Source organism: Calypte anna, chromosome 14 (assembly GCF_003957555.1).
Source record: "Calypte anna isolate BGI_N300 chromosome 14, bCalAnn1_v1.p, whole genome shotgun sequence".
NCBI lineage: Eukaryota > Metazoa > Chordata > Aves > Apodiformes > Trochilidae > Calypte > Calypte anna.
The window spans coordinates 3,586,041-3,606,980 of NC_044260.1; the positions used below are offsets into that span (position 1 = coordinate 3,586,041).

At 44.4% G+C, this 20,940-nt stretch overlaps 1 protein-coding gene across 1 annotated transcript in view; it reads left to right on the forward strand.

Moving 5' to 3' along the window:
• The window catches only part of RNF216 (ring finger protein 216), a 78,773-nt gene that overhangs the window by 42,825 nt on the left and 15,008 nt on the right, over window positions 1-20,940 (forward strand).

A 20,940-nucleotide genomic window follows, 5' to 3' on the forward strand; every position in this document is an offset into this window, starting at 1 on the left:
ATGTTTCTGCTGGGAGGTTGCTAGGAAGTCCTGAGGCATCCAGGAAAGCATCGACAGGCAAGGCAGGCTTAGCACTGTTTAGAGATCATATGGGTTTTTTAAAACAAACACATCTTGTAAAAAGTAAAGAGCAGCATTTTTCTAGACAATGAAAAGTCAGTTTACTCTCCAGACCAACCAACATATTTCCTGTAAAGCTGGACACTGTAACCTACCATTTGCCAACAAGATAAGATGGTCATATTTTTTCTGTGATTTATCCCCTGTGAAGCTAATCTGAAAGAATGCTTTATTACTCTATTTATTTTTTCAAAAACAGCTTCTTTGACCTCATTTTTGTGTTGAGAGCACACATGCTGTAAGCTACATCTCAAAGCCCTGTTGCAATTGGGGTCTGTCTTCAGCGTTGCTGCTTAAAACGCAATATCCACGGGCTGGTAGTGGCAGAGATGCCACTTGGAAGCCAAGAGGCTCTATTGAAAACCCCTGAGGCAATATCCAGCCTCAACAAACCAACAAAGCCACTCTGCAGCAAGGATGGTTTAGGGTTTGGGTTGGGTTTTTTTCCTTTCTAAGTCCTCCTTAAAGAGCAGAGGTTAAAAAATAGCAGATGCTCCTGGATGATGCTTCTGCTGTGCTAAAAGGCAGTTGCTGGAGAGGCCTTGCCTTGGCTCCTGGCATGTGGAATGAGGATGATGTTTGGAAGTATATGTCAGATTTAATTAAAAAAAAAAAAAAAAAAAAAGGGCATTCTGAAAGAGCCAGATGATTCCCCCCACAAACTGAGGAGTATCAGTGGTGTTATTACATTTGCTCCATCCTCAAGTTTGTGTATGCAGTTATCCCTGTGAGCAAAACCCAAAAGTGCTTCCTTATGGCACATTCTCCCCAAACAAGGGAAAGGATTCCAGCTATCAGAGGGATGGATCTTTCAGGTAGCTGGAAGCTGTTGCCAGTCAGTGTGTTTGCTGGTTAACCTGTTCTTATATTTAGTTTCTCTTGGCCTCCTAGAAAGAAGGCATTAAACCTTTCTAGATATGGAGATAGGCACAACTCCCAACAACAGCTTGCCAACATCTTGGGTTTAAAGCTCTTCCCAGCCTTAGTCCTGGTCATTCCTGTGTTTGGGGGACAGGATGGTTAGATGAACACAAGTTATTTTTTTTAGTGTCCTGTCTGCAGGTGAAACCTGGGTTGTTTGGGTTTTTTTAAACTGCTTTTTGGAGTATTTTGTGTTCCTGTGACTTTTAGCTTTTTGTGGTGTGTTTCAGGTGTGCAGCGAACAGGCATTTTTCAGGTGTCATTAAGTAATTTTTCCAGTTTGGTACTGCAAGCAAGCATACAGACACTTTCAGACACAAATTTCTTTTCCTGCAAGACATCCCTGTCTTGAATAATTCTGACCTACCCATGTAATTAAAACATAGCATTTTTTTTTTCCCTCCTGGAACTTTATTTTGGTTGCAGCTGTTGTACGAGCTATAGATTTCTAGATTTGTGTCAGAAAACCATGACTTCAGACCTCTGGGATTTTTGTGGGTGGGTGAAAGTGATAACAGATTAATGAGTTTTGCTTTGCATCTCCATCTGCCAGACTAAATCATAGTCTCCATAGGAGACTTACTACAGCTGTTTTGAGCTGGTCCTCTAAAAGCAAAGCACCCTTTACCTAGTCAAAGCTGACCCCTGATCTAAAAATGTAAGCTCTTAAGGTGGCCTTTTGAAATATATAAATATATATGGTTTTATTTTATATTATATTTTTATTATTTTGTTTATATTATATATAAATATTATATTTTATTATTGATATTATATATTTACATATTATGTATAAACATTATCTTTTTATATTTGTTGTTATATTTTTATATTTTGTATATTTATATTTTCATTTTTTATATTTTATATATATATATTCAATATATAAATATATTTACTCTTCCAAGTGCTGTGATGAACACACAGCCTGCAAAGGAGGAAAAGCAGTGATCAGAGAAATGCAGGTGATCCTCTGGGGAGCAGGTAGGAGCCCTCAGCAAACACCTGGATCAGGTTCCTCAGCTGAAATTCAAACTCTTAGGTCTTTGCAATTGCCTTCCTCATGCTTTACCTCCACAAGCAGGTAAATGGGTTTATACTCCATGTTTCAATTCCTCTCAGCCCTTATGTGGGAGACTCAGAGCAGAGGAAAATGAGTGACAAGCTGGTGTGGAAGCCTACGTGCTTCCCCAAATTGTGCTTGGCTCAAATCTCTGTCCCTGCGAGGAGCAGCCTAGAAGTCCAGCTGTGAGCAGAGCCAGGGGGAGGAATGAGATGACCTGATCAGGCAAAAGCTGCTGTGCATTAGCTGTAGCTGTTGGGCTTTTCTGCTCCCTCCTGTGAGCTCTGCAAGTTAAATGGGAATGAAGTAGCTGCTGAATAAGAGCCGTGTTATCCTGCCCCTGCATCCCGTTATATGCAGTGAGTTGCCGTGGTTGAGACACCAATCTATTATTGTTATTTTGAAAGCGAGGATTATTCTTCAGCTCTTTTTGATAGAAATGGGTGTCTGTTATCTCCAGTGCCCAGAAAGCACCTGCAAAATAGTGGTGTGTGTGTGTGCCTGCACATACACCCTCCTCTGCTGCTCCTCTCCTCCCTTTCTCTCATTTTTTTTTTTTTCATTGCCTGTGAGACTGGATAAACAGCCCCAACCTTGAGAAGCCCCACGGTGCTGGGGAATTGGAAAGTGTGGGGGAAAGGCTGGCTTGGCTGATCTGGCTCCATAAAACTGAGAGGTATTTACTCAGTGCATTGAGTGGACTGTTCTTGTATGTAATGAGTTGTGCAACTCCACAGCTGTGCCCAGGCAGACTGAGGTTCTCTGACTTGTCTCCCACATGGACTTATTACAACTGCTTGTCAGGAAGATGCAGAATTCCCATGATTTGTTGTGTGTGTGATTATTCCAGACTGCTTTCTGCTCAGAGTGCCTCTCTGGTTTATGCCTGGAGTATCAGTGAGCCTGCTTGCTGCTTTCTTTGGGCCTGATGGAAGATGCCAGCCTTAAAATTTGGGCTGGACAGTTCTCTGAAGTACCATGCATCAAAAAGCAAGCAATGCAATTACCAGGAAAGCTGCTGTAGTCCTTAGACTCTCATGCTGGGGCACGTAGAATCAGAGAAAGATCTTACTCTCTTTGTATCATGGCATTAGTGACATCCAACCATTTTTTTCTGATTCTTAGTGAAGAATGACAGGAAGCTAGAAGAACATTAGAAAGAAGTGTAAAAGTATTCTCTGAGGTTTAAAAACCCTGCCTTACAGCAAGATGTTAAAGCTACCTTTTAAGGAGAAATGTTATGAGATCACTTGATGAGTCTGTAAATGTGCATCTTCAGAGATTCATGTACCATTTAAATATAATAGGTAATGCTAAGGTAGTATTAAAAGTCTAAAAGGCAAAGCTGGTTGAAATCCTGTGCTTTGAACCAGCCTGGAGCTTTTGGATCAAGCTGTATATCTTGACTGAGGAGGAAGCTGAGAGATTTTAGATTCTGGTTGTGAATGGAATTTTTTTATACAGGGAGTTAAACACTCTTGTAGGAATGCTTACTTTAATGGTCACTTTGGGCTTCATTCTGGGATGAAGTCTGTTGCTTTAACATCATTACAACCTGGAGCCCCACTATTTCAAGCTGTGCTTCAGCTGGATTGTCCAGGCTAAGCCAAACGAGGTGTGAACAGAGGTGTCTGGCTGACAGCCATGGAGCTGAAGATCTGCAAGAAGCAGTAGCCTGGATTCAATAGGTAATGCTCTCCTGGGGATCCTCTGTTTTCTTAATTGGCACTACCAGGGGAGAGACAACCTTGGAACATGTGTGATGACAAAGGCCACTGTACAAACTCAAAAAAAATCGTTAAAAAAAAAAATCATGGAGAGCCATTAGATGAAGTGCCACCAGTGGTGCAGAAAGCCCCTGACTCATGAGGAATGTGCCTGCCCTGCTGGAAACAGCAGAGGTCTGGATGGACACCACCCTGGGTCATTTTGCTGGTGGATAAAACCAACACCATCTTGATATTGAGGAGTAAGAGGTGTGTATAAAGAGGGCTGTAGGTAATCACTGTGCCTAAAACTCCCCCTTTTAGTCTAAACTCTGCACAGCAATCTTTATTTCACCACAGCAGTTTGTTAAGTAGCTCTTGTTCCACTTTGAAGGTTATTCCTGTACATATATACTGAGAGAAAGGTTATGCTGTAAACCAAATTTCCTTGATTTCTTCTGCTTCTGAACATGGATGTGAAGACATGGGAAGGTCCTGCTGGGGGTCCTTCCCTTTGTGTGTGTTTGTGGCTCTCCTCTTAGCACTGAATCCAGATGTTTATGCATACATTTAGAAAAGACTGGTCTGAAAATGAACTCCTCTTTGCAGTGCTCCACCTCCCACTTCATATTTTAAGATTCTTTATTCTCTCATAGTAATTTTCCAAGTGGATTAGTGCAGGTCACCAAGGCATCTGCATCAGTAAAATACAGTGAGATGTTCCTGTCATCTACTGAAACACTCCAGCACTCCACCCTATTGCTTATCAACCCACACTCCAGTAATCCTAATAGCTGTGTCAGAGCAAGATTAACAGAAAATCCAGGCAAATATTTATGGTTCCCTCCAAGGTATGTATTAACCTGAGAATGTCAAGTGGGGTAGATGCTTTATGAAGAGAGCTTGGCAACTGTGTGAGATAAGAAGGGATTCTGCCAGGCTGGAGAAGAGCTGTGGGGAAGGTGATGGATGGTGCTGTGGTGGTAGTGAGGGTGCAGGGGTAACAAAGGGGGCTGAGCAGCTCCATGTGTAGCATCCCCCAAGGTGGGCATGGTCAGAGGAGCAGCTGCAACTTGAAAAGGAGGGAGAAGGATCTCAGTTGCCCTGGGTGCTACAGCAGCATCATACTCAGTGATGAGAGAAAGAAGAAACAAAGGCAAAGCAGAGGAGGAGCAGCTTGAAGCTGGAAGAAAAGCTGAAGAGCTACACAGCAAGGTGGCATCTAATAAATGCTGGGGTAGGCGGTTTTGTTTGGGAGGTGATGGTTTTAATCACAGTTAAGATTGATTCCTTCTTGTCTGTGAGGCTGTGCAGGTTTCTGGAGATTGGGGATTGACAGGAGAGAACTAATGAGGTTACAGCCTCCTCCCCCAGAGTGCAAGTGGCCAGACTCCAGTCTAGCTAATGGGGAGAGTACTTTCCTAGTTTTAAAACCCTGTGCTCATAAAAAGGTTTAAACTAAGATTTTAATGGCAATATGTCAGCACTGAACCCAGCCAGAACCAGAACCACTGGGAGGAAAGTTTGGTGAGGAGTGTGGTGGATGCTGCAGTTCAACTGAAGTTAGAGACCAGGGGAGCTGGAAAAAGAGGAGCAGACTCTTTCTAGCTGTAGTCTTAAACTTTATGAGATATTTCTAATATTGTTAATGTGGTATAGCCAGAGAATGCTTTGTGCCTGGTAATCTCTAATGCTGATAAATATTGCTCCCTCTTTCCTAGAAAGGGAAAAAAAAACCAAAAAAACACCCCAGGATTTCTTGCAGTTTGCGTGGTTTGGGTTTTATTCTGAACCAGCTGCAGAGCTGTGACACCAGAGGGAGCGAGTGAGCCTGAAATAGTTGCTTTCAACAAAAACCAGCAGCAAATAATCACAGCCTTTGCAAGAGGTAAATTAAAACCATCTTCAGCCTGGGAAACATGCACAGCTCAGCATCTTCCCTCCATAAATATTTCCCTGCTGTTGAGTCTTTGTAACCCCTTTGCAGCCCAGCAGCTGTGTTCTCCATTCCTAGCAGCAAGCCACCTCCTTGTTGCTGCTTTCTCAGCCCTCACTGGCCTGGAGAAGTCAAGAAAAGGTTGGTATGAAACCAGTCTGACCTTTCTGCATGGCACTGGGCAGCCTGAAACCCCTACAGAGCAATTGTTAGGGTTGGAGCAGTAGATTTAATAGTAATTGCCTCATGTTTCTATTGCAGAAGTAGCACTTGAGCTTTGGAGGAGGTTGATCTCACTGTTTTCTGTCACCTTTAACCCAGGGGTTTGTCCAGTCCTTGCACACTTATCAGGAGCAGTCAAAGAGCTGGAAATGTGAGGAGTTTAATTTCTGTGTTACCAAAGTTCAGGCCCAGGCAGAGGATGCTCTTTCCCACCCGATCTCAGCAGCACTGCATCCTTGTCTAAGCAGATGCCATGGATTGTGCTCCCAGGAAGCTGAGCACAAACTGCCATAAGAGGGCTCCAGAGTCCTGCTCTTGAGGAAGCTCCTTTGTGGAGCTGTCTTCTTTTCCTTTACCAATAGATCCAAGCTGCCTTAGCAAAACCCTCTTTACACCTGCTGTAAATATTATTTTATTTTCCTGCTGTTGCTTAGACTGGTCATGAACCCAATCTCTTCATTTTAACCAAAACAGTTGTGCATCCTACAAAAATTCCCTGTGCAAATAAAGCCTATTTGCTTGTCCAAATAGAGAAATTGGACTCAGTCAGATTTCCCTTCTCTTTTTGCAGCTCTACCCCAAAGCAGGAGCTTTGTCAGGACAGCTTCAGGGAGAGGAGGCCCAAGACCACTCAGAGATGCTCTGTGCATCTGTATGCAGGGGGCTGCCTGTCTGGCACTGAGCACAATGAGCCTCAGGGCTGGGGTTTGGGGCAGGGAGGGAGTTGTGTTGCCATGACAATGCAGATTGCAAGGGATGACTCTTCAGATAAGAGCATCACGTTTTTCAAAGCAAGCAAAAAAAAAAAATTAAACTGGTGTAAAATAATAGCAGCTGAAATATGGTATGAATTCCAGCTTCAAGTAGATGCAGCTTGTCAGGAACATGTGGGGCTGGAGATGCTGATGCTGGAAATGTTCTTCTCCTTTGGGTGTTGAGGGAGCATTAACAAGATTGTGCAGGAGCCAAGCATCCTATGCGTAAGTGTCCAGCAAGTTTTCCATGCAAATGTTTGGATGTGCAGTAATGAGTTCCATTAATAGCTGACTGCTGACTTGCACCATGGGAGATACTGGAGAGAGGGACCATGCTGATTCCATGTGCCAGCTGCCAGGCTGCTACACTCAGGGCAGTGCAGATGGCCAACTATTTATATTTCTGTTGTGCCTCAAGCAGATTCCTGTGTGTTACCACTGTCTAGGGGAAAGTAAATGTCCCCTGGAAGCCAGAAGAATGTATTTACAAGAAAGATAGTGAAGTCCAACAGACCTAATCCTGCTCTAGAGGCTTTTTAGGAATCTCCTCATTTATCCTGTTTAGGTGGAACATTTTTAATCCTGTTGTGAGTCTGTGTTAGAGGCTGGTTTTGTTTTCAAGCATGGCCAGTGGAGGATCAGTGGAAGATTCTTTGAGCAACCTGACCTAGTGGGAGGTGTCCCTGCCCATGCAGGGGAGTTGGAACTGGATGGTCTTTAAGGTCCCTTCCAACCAAGCCATTCATGGTTCTGTGACCTGTTTCTACTTTCAGCTGGCTTGTCCCTTTTTAACATAGACTCCAAAGAACACAGTAAAATTGAGTTGGCTTTTTTTAGCTGTTGTTCTCCCAAAACTGTTCACAAGGAGAAACAAACTTATACAGTTGCTTGTAATTCAAGATGTGTGATGATTGCACTGGTGTCACAGCCTGTTGGGTCTTGTTAAGCACAAATAGAAATTCCAAGGAAGGATGGGATAATTAGAAGCAATCCAGTGGTTCTTGTGACTGTATAAAAATAACAGGACTTTTTAAGGATGAGTTATTTTTAGCAGCCTCATGTCAAAAATGTTTTGTGAGGTTTTGCATTGGAAAACAGTAAAATGAGATGTTGTACCTGGGCTTGCTTTCTTTTCTTTTTTAAGTACACTGAGACTCTTGCTTCATAAAATAAATTGTCTTTGGAAATTGTTGGAGGGGCTCACACAGCCTCCTGGCTTGCTTACAAAGGAAAATCAGATTCAGGTTTAGCAGTGGGACCCACAAGTGGCCAAACACTTAGTGGGTAGTGAAGATCTGATATGAGAAGAATGTGTTTCCAACAATACCCATAAAGAAACCTTGCAGCCTGAAGCTGCCTGATGTCTATCTGATCTGTGTTTAATTGTGGTGTTTTATTATATCTCAGGGAAAGTAACTTTTTTCTGTTGGTCTGTCCTGTAATGAGACTCTCCTGTAAGACAGGGTGCTTTTCAGGTTTGTTCTGAGAAGCTGGTTTTCTAAGGGAGGGGTTCCAGATTGGAACTTCACCAAAAAGAGAGGGTTTTTTTGGGTTTGCTGACATAGTATATCCTGTTTGCACTCCTGGAAAGTCAAGTAGTAGTGTTCATGTATTAAAAAATGGAGTAGAGGGTTGAGGTTTTCAGTAGCTTCTTGCTCTGGCTGCCAGGCAGCATCCAACCTGGCCCACCAAACCAGTTCCCAAAGGAACTCATTTATAGCATTTGTGTTACCAAGGTTTAAGTTTATGCACCTGAACAAGGCTAAATGAAATTCAAGAGAAATTCTGGAAGTGATCTTGGGTGATCTGCAGGTGGGGCTTTGGCTGGAGAGCAATTGGAGACATTTGGGAGATGCCCAAGGTGAAGCAGCTTGTCCTAAGGTGTGGTGTGGGACAGAGCAATGTTTCCTTCTGTATAAAGAGGAAGGACTCAGATCCTTTAGTGCTGCCTGCCTTCCTTCTTGCTGGAAGTTTTCTGGTTTGAGTATCTGGTGCTGGGGAAAGGGATCCACCAGTGGTGTAAGTAGGAACAAGAGTAGGGAAGAGACTTGGAGTTGCTGTGAATACCAAGTAGTGATTCTTTGACTTGCTCTAAAATGCCTCCTTAATATAAAGTACTTTCCTCAGTAATAGCAACTCCTTCTCCCCCCCCAAAAAACCAAAATCTCCAGTAGATGATGTTTTGGGATCTTAATGTCCCCTTCAAGCATCACACTGACTTTTCTCCCCAAATGCTGTTGTGCAGACATCATCTCCTTTAACGAGACTTCACAAACTGAACCTGGGGTTCATTTTTACTTCCAGAGTCATCATCACTTTCATGGTTTCCACCCAATATTGCTGCATTGGTTTAAGTCATACTGAAAGTGAAGCTAGTACCAAACAAATAATGAAATTGTCCTCTCAGCTTTTGTTGTTGATGCATCTGAAATGCAAGGTGTAGGGTGCTGATGGCAGCCAGCAAGCAATTTAAAGTGCAGGGTTATTTGTCCTTCATCTTCGTGTAAGTGGGTTTCAGTATGGCTGTGCTTAATGGTGTAAAGGTAAGAGAATACTTTTTCATTTAAAAAATAGCTTAAAGTTACTGTTCCTGAAAAGATTTTCTTCTGGATATTCTTATTTTTGGATTGAATATGTTTGCATTTAAGCTCAGGAACTCAGAGCAATATTTGATGGAAGAAGCATAAAGGTTTGTTAAGCAGACATAAACAGGCTGCAACTGAAAGGGCAAATGCCTTCCTGATTTAAATGAAATTTACAGCTTGTTGAGCATCATTTTCCAGCAGATGCACAACTTGGTTGGCATGGAAAGGAGTGTATTGGGGCACCCAGTGAAATGTCTCTCACAGAGGCTTCCTGGACCACAGAGAGGAGCCCAGGGCAAAGCCCCCCAGCTCAACCTGTTTGCTGCCATCTTTTTTGATTTCTCTCACCTTTTGTCTTCCTTTAAGATCAGACATCTCTGCTCCTCTGCAGTCTGGTGTCATGGCCTATGTGCATCCGTGGCAGAAGCAGGAAAAAAACCCCTTTAATCCTTAGGGGATGGACAGTGGTTGACCTTTGTGTTTCCGGAGTTTTAAGGAAGTCACTGAAGTTCCTCCTGTTTGAGTCCTCTCTGCAGAAATGTGACAGATGGAGCTTTTCCTTTTTTGGCCAATAATGCTGGTTTCCCTTTGCAATAAAACCCTGGGTCAGAAGTGGAAGTGAGAAGTGGGGCAGGGGGAAGGGGCTGGTCTTAGCAGCTCTGAAGGGGTGGGGATGAGATTTGCAACATAGCAAATTCTAGACCAAAATAAACCAAAGTTACAACATCCACCCCAAGGTGCTGCTTTTGTTTGCTTGAGGGGTGCCTTAGGTTTCCAGTCTTGTTGCTTAAGACAGCAATTAGGGTTTGTGACTCAGTTACATGGGGAGAGGTTGATCTGCTCCAAATCCAGGATGGTTTTCAGGTGGTCTGATTGAGTCTAGATAACTCTGATTGAATCTGGATAAACCTAGGAAGACAATAGTCACTTCTTTTTGACAATCCCCTTCAGTCTTTCATGGCCTCCTGAGGATGTTTCAATACTTTGCCTCCAGGACCCTAAAGAATCATTTTCCATAGCACTTTATGGTCTTTGTGCCTGACATTTGGCACTGGCTTCACTCATTAGCTGAGAACAGGTAATGTCCCTCTGGGTGGTAATTGCTGATGGTGTTGGTAAGCCAAAAGCCAGTTTTATCAGCCAGTAATGTCTTTTACAAATCATCAGTGGCTGCAAATGGTTTGATGAATTTGAACCTTAAAAGTGTTTTTCTAATAAAGTGAATCTCCTGTTTCTTGCTATAAAGTGCTTCATATCCTGTTTCATGACATTAATGCAAATGGATTGTTTGGCAGTGGGTTAAACTGCTCCATTTTTAAGTGGTAAAGCTTGTGTTTCTTCCCTGCAAAACCTGTTGGCTGCCACTTTAGTTGCAGTTCTTTTGCAGCACTTCAGTTCTGAAATTAGGAGGGGAAAAAAACCAAAACCTGGTTTGGAGAGTCTGTTATGATGTTCCTGGGACTGTCCATGGGCTTCCTTGGCTTCCAATATCTGCTGACCTAAACAAAAGAGTTAATTTTTGGGCTTCCCCATGCTTTTCTCTGGCAGGCAGCTGAAAGACCATTCTTACCCTGGCCCAGTTGGATGTTAACTCCCTACTTGCACCTTTGAACAGATGAGTTGGACACTGAAAGTGAGAGCAGTGAACGTGGGCTCACACAACCATCTCAATACATTCTGGACCTCGTGTTTAATCCCAGCTGCCTCTGGCTAGATCCCCCCTTCCAGCTGCTGCTGTACATTTGGGGCTTGTCTTTGGGAGAAAAAATGTTTTGAAGATCTTCATTCCTTGGTGGTTGACTGCAGGAAGGGCAGCAGGGTTTGCTGATCTGGAAAGGCTTTCCCAGGGTTACTAACTGGTCAGTAGGAGCTGAACACTTCCCCTGTGTTGGGGCAGCACTTTGGAAATGGTTTTTGGTAGCATCCGCATATTCTTCAGCTCTGTTGTAAGGATGGTGTGTTTATGATCACAATTTTTTTTTCTTCCTTCCTCTCCTTGTCTTTACAATAGAGGTCCCGGAAAAGTGAGAACAGGAGCAGTAAGCTGCTCTGGGGCTGGGGAAATGGCTGAAACCAGCCTGGTTTCTAAATATTTCACTTGTGCTGCCAAAATTGTTGATTTCATCTTTCTGTATCCCCCACTTGGCATTTTTGTCTGTTGTTTATGCCCCTCTGAGGGTGTCACGCTTGATCCTTTTGGAGGAACTGCATGTGTAGCATAACTCAATAATCCACTCTTCGATAAAGTAGCACTCGGAGCATCCATCTTAATCCTTGCCTACATTCAACCATGCCAAAACATTCCTTCCTTGCAATTCTTTTGAATTTTTTCTTACTGTATGGATTGAAGAAGGAGGGAGATAGTCTGCATGAAGTAAAGGTGACCAGTGGAGCCCTGCCTTGCAACAGGAGCATCATTCCTCAGTAGCCTGGGTTGGTAGGATGGCTTTTCTTCTCCTGACCAGCCAGGATTCTCCAATTGAGATGGAATGAGGTCAGCCACACAATGTGAAATATTCCAGTTTGTTTTGTTGTTGTGGTTGGGTCATGGCAGGAACAACTGCTGGGTCTCAAACACATCCCTGGAGATGAGGGGGGCTTGAGCTTTTTTATTTTGGGGGGTTTTATACAAAGCAGACTTGCACCATCTCTGGTCTGTTTGACAAGTCATGCCATACACATTGCTGAAGAGTGCTCTTCATTAAATTTGTTGGGTGCTTCACTGAAGCTGGGGGGGGGAAGAGGGGAACCAGTCTCTCTGTGTTTGTAAGCATGACAGAAAGGGAACTGCTTGTCTGGGGATTTCACAACTCTGAGGGTTGCAGCTTGCTCTTCCTGTCTTGGTTCTGTCGTGACAGGTGACAGTCTGCACTGGGACCTCCCAAATGTGTCAGGGGTTGAGGAGATGGTTTTGGTCTCATTTTCCTGGCCTGATCTCACATGACTGTGTGGAAGCCAGCGTGTCTTGCTGCAATACCAGCTTTCTTTTTGGAGGTGATGCAGGTGGAGAGGAGGATCCCCCTTGGAATTGCTAATTCAGTTTGGCTTTGGTGTCTGCAGGTCCAAGATCATCCTTTTATTCCAAAGTGTTTCCAAGCCCCAACATTTTTCTGTGACTATGAAGAAAAAAAAAAAAAAAAAAGTGGGGTAATTGCAAGGGACTGCATGACTTAAACTGATATAAAATTACAGATTAAACAACTTGTCTAATTAAAAGAGAAATGTGCCCTGAGTTTACCCTTGTTTGGCAGGATATTGCAGCCACCACTGTCATTAAGCTGCTGTCCTCTCTCAGGAGTTAAGGCTGCTGATCAGCTTTGGTCAAGATTAGACTGGGCTGGGGGTAAGCAAGGACTTGGAGCAATGGCCTCAGATCACTGTCATGCTCCTTGCCAGTGGGTTTGTGGGGTGTGTGTTGGACATTCCTCTGTTTTTACAAAACCTCTAGGCTGATCCAATCCTGCCTGCAAAATAACCCAATTCATTCATGGGATGCTGGGGATGTGACCTGGCAGGGGCTGAAGCTGATGTTTTCCCCTGTAGCAAGTGTAGGAGACACTTTTGATTGCTGCAGCTTCTGCTCAATGGTTTTGGACATCACTTTTCTCCCTGCATTTCCTTCCCAGTGTCTTCCCTCCCTGCAGCCCTGGGGTGGCATCCACCAAAGCTGTGGGGCCAAGGCAAACCACCCCCAGTGGCAGTTTTGAGGCTTCTTTGCCACCTCTGCACCAAACAGACACCCAGACTGGGCTCGTGGGTGCTTTAAGTGCAGGAGGGAATGGAAATGTCATCTGGTTTGTCATCCTGAAAGAGGAATAGGTGAGTTGCCACCACATCTATTTCCCTGATTAGTTTTCAGTGCTTTGCTTTATCTTGGTGTGTACTCACTTGCTTTATATCTGCTTGATGATGATGATGAACAAGCCTCTCAGTAGCCTTTGTGGTGTGGGAGGAAATGCATTGCATGTCTGCACTTGGAGCTCCAGGTGTAAGCTCTTCCATCACGCTGCACTTCTCAGTGGTTTTGGCTTTTTAAAATCTCACTCAGCTCTCTTTCTTGCCAGGAAGTTTCAGCAAGCTGCTGGTAGGGGCCATCAGCTTTGGTTTCACGACCAGCTTATTCTAAGAGGAGCAAATGAGCTGCAGATGAGTCAGTGTCACGTTGGTGAGTTTGGAAGATGGAGGTTAGCAGTTCAGAGGGCCATTTGCAGTGGCTCTGCCCTAAATACTATAAATATAAATACAAAAAGCTATAAATACTACAGCTACCAAGCTGGCTGCTGGGCTCTTGTGCTCTGTGGCTGCAAAGCACAAAGCTCTTGTGGGAGCAGCAGGTAAGAGGTAATTGTACCACACAGGCATTGAAACAACAAATTATCTGAGATTTTTTAAGGAGGACAGGTATCACTTTGCTTTCATTTTCCTCTATCCTTGCTAGTTCCCCAACATTTTTTTATATCTTTTTGTTTGACTGTAGCCAGTTGATAGCTAGGAGCACCTTAGTTTTGAGGGTTTGCCCTCATTTGATTCTCATTTCCCTGGCAAACAAGCTGTACTCACACAGTTTCTGGGAGTGTATTTGTACCTAGACTAAAGCTATTTTTCCAGCATAGCTGCTCTGCTCAGTTCACCTTTTCTCATCTCTTACTGGTGTTCTAACATCCTGAAGCATTTGCTTCTGCTGTAGGTAGAGAGTAAAGTTAAAAAGGCTTTAAACTGGAAACACAGTGTGTTAATGCTGCTAAATTACCATCCAAATTGACAGATTGCAGAGATTCATTAGAAGGGGGCTGTAGATGTGTTACATAAACCTGGGTCTCCACGCAACTGTTGATGGAGGAGAAGGACATCTGTAACCAAGTACCTCGTGTGATCCTCTCCTAATACAATAAAACCTGAGAGACAGCAGGGGGAGAGAGAACCACAAGAAAAAAGAGGGCAGGTCTGGAAGAGGCTTTCTGCAGTTCCTGGCACTGAAAGCTCTGGGCAGGGATTTGTGTCTGGGGCGTGGGGGAGATTTGTTTAGCATGGGATGGTGTAAGAGGGAAGTTTCAAAATTAACTTCAGTGTAATTGTTCCTCCTCTCAGTCTTACAATGCATTGTTAGCAGGCACCTCTGCAAATAAGATACCTTCTTGGTGGTGGTGCAACCTTTGGAGTGACCTTCCAGAATTATCCTTTAAAAATCAGGTTGCTTGGCTTGACAGCTAAATCTGTTCCTCTCCCAAGGTCTCTTTTTTGTTTCTACCAGCTCCACAGTCACTGCCCCTGCTCTTGCCCTGCTAGATCTCACCATGTCTTATGAAGAAGCAATAGGGTCAGTGTTTAATCTGCCTTTATAAAGCAACCAAGTGGTGGTTTCCTCTCCCTGCATTGCAGGCTGACTCAGCTAGATGGGTGACCACCACTAGGTAGGTCATGAAGCCTGTCCACCCCTTCCTGGTGTGCTGAACTGGAAAGGTGCTGTGTGCTACACCAGCCTGCTCAGAGCAGGGGACTAGCATCTGAAAATATGTTATTTTAGGGCCAAAAGTTCATCCTAATGTGAAACACATGATTATCTACTTTTGGGGAAGGAATCCTGGTATGATGAATGTGTGTTGCAGATACTCCAGTGGCCACTTATGCAGCTGACGTGCTCCCTGCAACTTCTGATAAAGGATCATGGAATGGCAGGTTGGAAGGAACCTCAAGGATCATCTGGTCCAGCCCTTCTAATATATCTTCCACACATCTCTGGATGAGAGAAGCAGCTTTGAAACACAAAGGCTTTGTAAAAATATTTGTAAAATATTTGTAATATTTGTAAAAATATTCAATAACTTCAATTTAAATGATTTTTCTGGGTGAAGGAGCTGCTTCTCTTGCTCCAGTTAGACTCTGGTGGATGAGCATGAGATCAGGAAGCAATTTCTTGTGCTAGCACAATTTCTACCTCTGACCAACCATACTGGTGCTGAGCAGCACTTTGTGTGTTAAGCTGCAGATATTTTTGCTCTGTAGGTTTCTAACCACATCACCCAAACCATCAGTTGATCTGACCTTTTAAAGTCAGCCTCTGGGGAGGAGAAAAGCTTGCTTTGGTTTGATCTGTGTTTCAGGAACTTCTGAATTATAGTTATGAGAGAGTCCTATTGACTTAGGCAGGTGTGGAGGGGAGTTACCATGTGGTTCTGGTGCTTGAATTCTAACTCAGATGACCCAAACCTCTTGGGAACCAGCCCTCCAGTGAGTTTTTAGAAGCAAAAAAGTCATTGTGTATCTCCAGGGTCTTAAAGGTGGGGAGGGAGTAAAATCTGCTCAATTTAACAACATGCAAAACGGGAGACAGTGGCTAGGGTCTTCATTTTTGATAATGGGGTTTAATGTAAGGCCATGAAAGCTTGAACCAACCCTCCTGATGAGTGTTGGATATAAAGTCTGATTTTCTTTATCCAGCTTTTAACTCTCCATCACTTGTGAGTCTCCACATTTACACCCTGGTGTGTTCTTTTCAGCCTAGTCCAAGGCTTATGCCTTTCCTTTATTTTTCCCTGAAGCGTCACCACTCCCAAAATAAATCACAGCCAGGCTAAGGAGGGACTTCAGGGCTTGCTTTGGGGGGTTTTTTTGCTGAGTTTCACTCAGCTGCTCATCTCCTTTCCCTCTCTGCCCCACAGCTGTGCTGTGGCCGGTGGCCGCTGAGCGGCAGCGCTGGCTGGGGAACAGCCCTGCTCAGCACCCGTGTCCCCCCAGCCTTTTCCTCTTTGTCCCCTCAGCTATCTGAGACATGGTGTTTGTTTCTCCACACAGCGTGGATTTTGTGTTTTTTGGGGTTGTTATTTGCTGCCCATTTGACCCGTATGTGTTGCAATTCCACCAGCTCCAGGACCGGAGAGCTGCTGCAGCAGTTGGTGCTGGAGGGTTCTCTGTATGGTGTGGTTGGGAATTTGCAGAGCTGGGGTCCCACTTCACTGTGCTGGGTGTTAGCACATCTCTGAAGAGGGATCTTTCACTAAAATGGATTGTCTTGTCCTGGATTATAGCCTCTTTATCCCAGCTTAACATATAGGAAATCCCAGAAACGGCCTCAAAGGAGTTTGCTGCTGAGAGCTTATCCGTGCTTAAAGGTTGTATTCATTTAGCTACTTCTGCATCCATTTTTAGTTATGGTTTGTGCAGCTTTGTGGACAGTGGAGACTTTGTGGGGAGGAAAACTGTGGGGTTCTTTGTTTTCCCATTAACTTGTCTAGCTGGCAATTGCAGCCCTTTAATTAAACCAGCGCAGTATGGACTGACCCTGAGGTGTTGTTCTAGGGCTGTTGCATTCACATCTGCTTTTGGGTAAAACTTGGTCTGGTTGAAGTTAGCTTGTGCTATTGTGTGTCTGAAAGCAGGAAGAAGCAGAGAATCAATCACCAGGGCCCTGTCCCAGCGAGCACTGAAGGGGATGCACAACGTGTTTTACCTCCTCCTCACTCCTAGCGAGGAGCTCAGCAGCAAACATCCCGGGTGTGCAATGGGCAGAGACTGCTGGAGTCTGCAGCTTCTCCCTTCCTGGGGGATGTGGGGGGAGTTGCACAGCTCAGCAGCAAAAGGATTTAATTAACCAGTATATGGAAAGCTAAGGCAAGCACTGGACTCTGCTCAGAGCCACCACTGAGAGCTGGAGGGTGGTGATGACAGCCCAGTCTGTCGCCTGTTGTTAAGTTGTGCTTCCCCTCCTCCCTTTGCATTTTGTTCCATCAGTAAGTGGCTTCGTGTAAACTCCTACAGAAGAAGCAGGCACTCAGGAATGGTGTGGGCAGGCAGTTTGTGATCTGTGGGGATCATCTGATGTTTCTGTCCATGTGGCACTTGTTTGGGTTGAAACCAGGGAAGGCAGTGCATCTACAGTGCTGGCAGTGGGTACAACAGCCTTACTGTAGCCAGAAGAATGCAAAGACTGGCAGGGAGAAGTTGATTATTTGGGATTTTCCCCGCTCCCAATATGTGGGTTGGACCCTGGGGAGTTATTTTTAGTAGATGGTGGAGTGAAAAAAAAAAAATAGGCTGTGTTTGAAAACTGTTGGATCCATTGCAAGAACTAGAAGTGCTGAGGAAGGTGGTTGATTCCCGTAAAACATCCCCTTCTGCCTTCATTAGGTGCTGGGACAATTAACAAGGATGTTTAAGGATTGCAGTGCCCGTGCTAAAAGCAGAGTGGGAGCCCTTGGCCAGACTGGCCCTGAGCACAGAAAGCTGCATATCCACACCACTGACCCTGGGAACAAGGAATCTTCCTGAACCCAAACATGTTTGTGTTAATCCCGGCTGCTTCCTGGCAGCCAGCGAGAGGAAACAGAGCCACTACCTCCAACAGATGTACAGTGAGGAGATTACAGTGTGTGATTAAACACCTTCTCCATCACATCCTCCTCTCTGCTGTCCCAGCCTGGAGCATTAATGGACTGTCCCAGGCTGCCTGCCAAGCTTGGGCAGATGTAACAGGCAGCAGATACTCAATCTGCATCCGTGCCTGGGTTGGAGCCATTCCTTAATGCCAAGGCTTCTGCAAACACACTCACACCAAAAGCTGCATTAGCTGTACCTGCCCCTGTGGCTGGGGAAAGGCTGGAGAAACACAGGGAATTCACACCATCAAAATCATTAATTAAACTGGAAAGCTGTTAAAACAAAACATGCTTTCCTACATTGTGTACCCCTAAAAGAGTGGTCCAGGGTTTGCCAGTGGAGGAGGAGTTGGCTCTTGGTTTTGATGGACTGCGTTGCTGCTCTGCTGTTAGGTTTGGAGTAGGGCTGGGAAGGATTCATTCCCTCTTTGTGGGTTTAGGCACAACCTTATATTGTGGTAGCCAGTCTTGGTGCCAAGTGCTGCTCTTACAATAGAAATAATCTAGGCTGGTTGCAAAAAAAAAAAAAAGTCAGCTTATCAGCTATGGTGTGTTTAGGTTAATTAATATGGAAACGGCCGTGTGTTTCTTGATCAAACAAAAAGCTGTTCTGAAAAGAAAAGAACCCCCTGCGGAAATTATAAAGAGCAGAATTGTCAGGACGTGAGGTGTGCAAAACCCTCAGCAGCCAAGTGAGTTGGATTTGAGTAGTGGTAAAAATTTTTTAAAGTCTCATTTCTTTTCTTGGACAAGATCTGTGACCTCAGTTGTGGTGCTGGAGCAGTTGTGTTTGTCTGAACTTTGGGTTTCATCCTTTCTGTTGTGCAACGGCATCCAACATGGGTTCATGTAACTGCCCAACAATGTTCCATTGTCTTGGGTAGAACAAGGAGAGAAGTCACATCAGGTTCTGCTCATGGCACACGAATTCTCCATTTTTCCCCTGCCTCTGCTTTGGAGAGGACGTGGCTGGCTCAGAAGCAGCACCAGGTGACAGGCAGAGTTAGGAAGCTTTGGAGACATCTCCTGTGCATTGGAAAATGCAGAGCTGCCTATGGATTTGCAGCTTCCTGTGGCCAACACATCTTGAGAAGGTCCCAGAAAAGTGCCTAGCTGTGCACTGGCTGTGCAGCAGTTGCAGTAACACCAAGGTCCAGATACCTCTTATCTCCTGCCATCCTGCTGCATTTGGGAACCTGCAGTGCTTTGCCTCTCCCCTTTCTCCTCACCAGCACAGGAATCTTTCTTCCTGGGTATAGGAGACAACTGGCTGGCAAATATCAGCTCTCTCAGGGGAGAGCATTGGTTTTAAATAGCTGCAGAATACAAAGCCATGGTGGTGAGGGTAGCAAGAGGCAAAGGGGAAAACTTGGTATGGATTTAGAAACAGCACCATCTGCGTCAGAAGGGCATAATTTCTAATTCGGCAGTGAAGGAGGCTCCTGGAGTTAAGTAATTGGGAATAGTAGGTTCCTGGCTGGAAAGTGTGCCAGCCCTTCTGGCAAGAAGCTGTTAAATCTCAGTGTGTGAATGAGGTTCTGTGTGGCGGGGCTCCAAAGACTGTTTAAAAACAGTTAAAACCCTTGATATATGGAAAAAAAAAAAAACCCAAACCAAAACACAAACCTTAAAAACAGAACAACCTACAGCACTTCTGATCTTGGGATGGTATGTGGCTGGGTGTCAAAAATAAAAGGGGAAAGTGGGTCCTCGTGGAGTTATGTGAGCATCAGTAACAGCCAGACTTGGCCTGCCAACGAATGCACACAAAATGGTGCCTGTTTTAACGGTTTTAGCAGGGAAACTCAGGATATAATGAATGATTCATGAGGATCAGTGGAACCCCGAGGCATTTACTGCCCCTTCAAACTAATGTCTGCCTGCCAAAGGGTGCATTTGCAAAGTGAGTGATCACAAAATCTTTTGCTGAGTTTCTGGGACACAGCCACACACTTGGCTCTCCTGGTACTACAGCCCTTACCCTGCAGTCTGCAAACATGTCCAGCTTTCCAGCCAGGATGAGGAGCCTTTAATTCTCCCAGATGAAAGCACAAGCTGTTACACCTCTCCCAGCAAGCACAAATACAAACAAGTCAACGTTTTGCACCCTCTCCTAGGGGTGGCTTCCTTGGAAGCTTTGGTCTTCATCCTGTTTGTCTGATTTGCGATCAAAAGAGTGTTGCTGCCTACGTGTGTCTTCAAGCAGTTACTTCTACCACATCTCATAGAACCAATTTCCTCATTAAAATAAAATGAAGACAATGCAATCAGAAAATATCTATCTCTCCAGTCATTGTCTCTCACTCTTAGTGTGACCAGAGCTGGGCAACACCCTTTTGGAACTTTCTTTGGTGTAGAGGTGAAGAGGATGCTTTGCAGCTGTATGGGTTTTCCTGCCAGGGGGAGAAAGTTGGATTTAAAAGCCTGATCCTCAGCCATGCTGAAGATGAAACAATTGGAATGTGAAACATTTACTAGTTCCAAGTTTGATTTGGATGTTTTTTAATCTTCCTCAAATTAAAGGAAAAATCTCTTGTTTGACCCAAAACAAAATTATGTTTTCTTTGGCTAGCCAACTGAAAAAATCAACTCTAATTCTCAGTGGTAGTCCAAGTTCCCTTGCCAATAGTGCCTCCACAGCTCTCCTGTTCCAGCAGCTTCACCAGCCTCAGCTTTAGAAAGTCTTTGCTAAAGAGTTTCCAAGAACAGGAGACTTCAGTCTCTTGCTCTAAGTTTAGTTCAGCTTTTCTGGTTAAATTTATAACTATATGTTCATGTTCCGTTGCTGTTTTATGGACATCTGTCCATATCCTGCCTTTTTAATTTGTTTACTCACATAAACTGCTTTAACTTTCTCTTGTGAGGTTTTAAAAAGCCTAATATGGATTTACTTGTATGTACAATGAAGCAGTTTTTGATGCAGCTGCAAGGTTTCCATTGCCTGCTGAACTAGAAGCCCTTTGTATGGGGGTGGTAAAGGTTTTTGGTCAGGAAATAGATGAACTTGATGTCCTTTAGCCCCATGTATTCTTCTCTGTAGTCTGGTCAGGGAAGTAACTGGAGAACCTGGTAGCTGTTCCTTGAGTTTTGGTGAACTGGGTTTTAGGGACTCATTTTGTACCTGGGTTCTTGTGCCTTGTAGAAACACTTAGCTCACATTATTGATGGATTTATTCTGGTCTCCAGTGGATGACAGACCTGCAGATCATTCCCAGACTGCCAGCCCTATCCTCAGCTGAAACCTGCAGCATGGTGGGGGG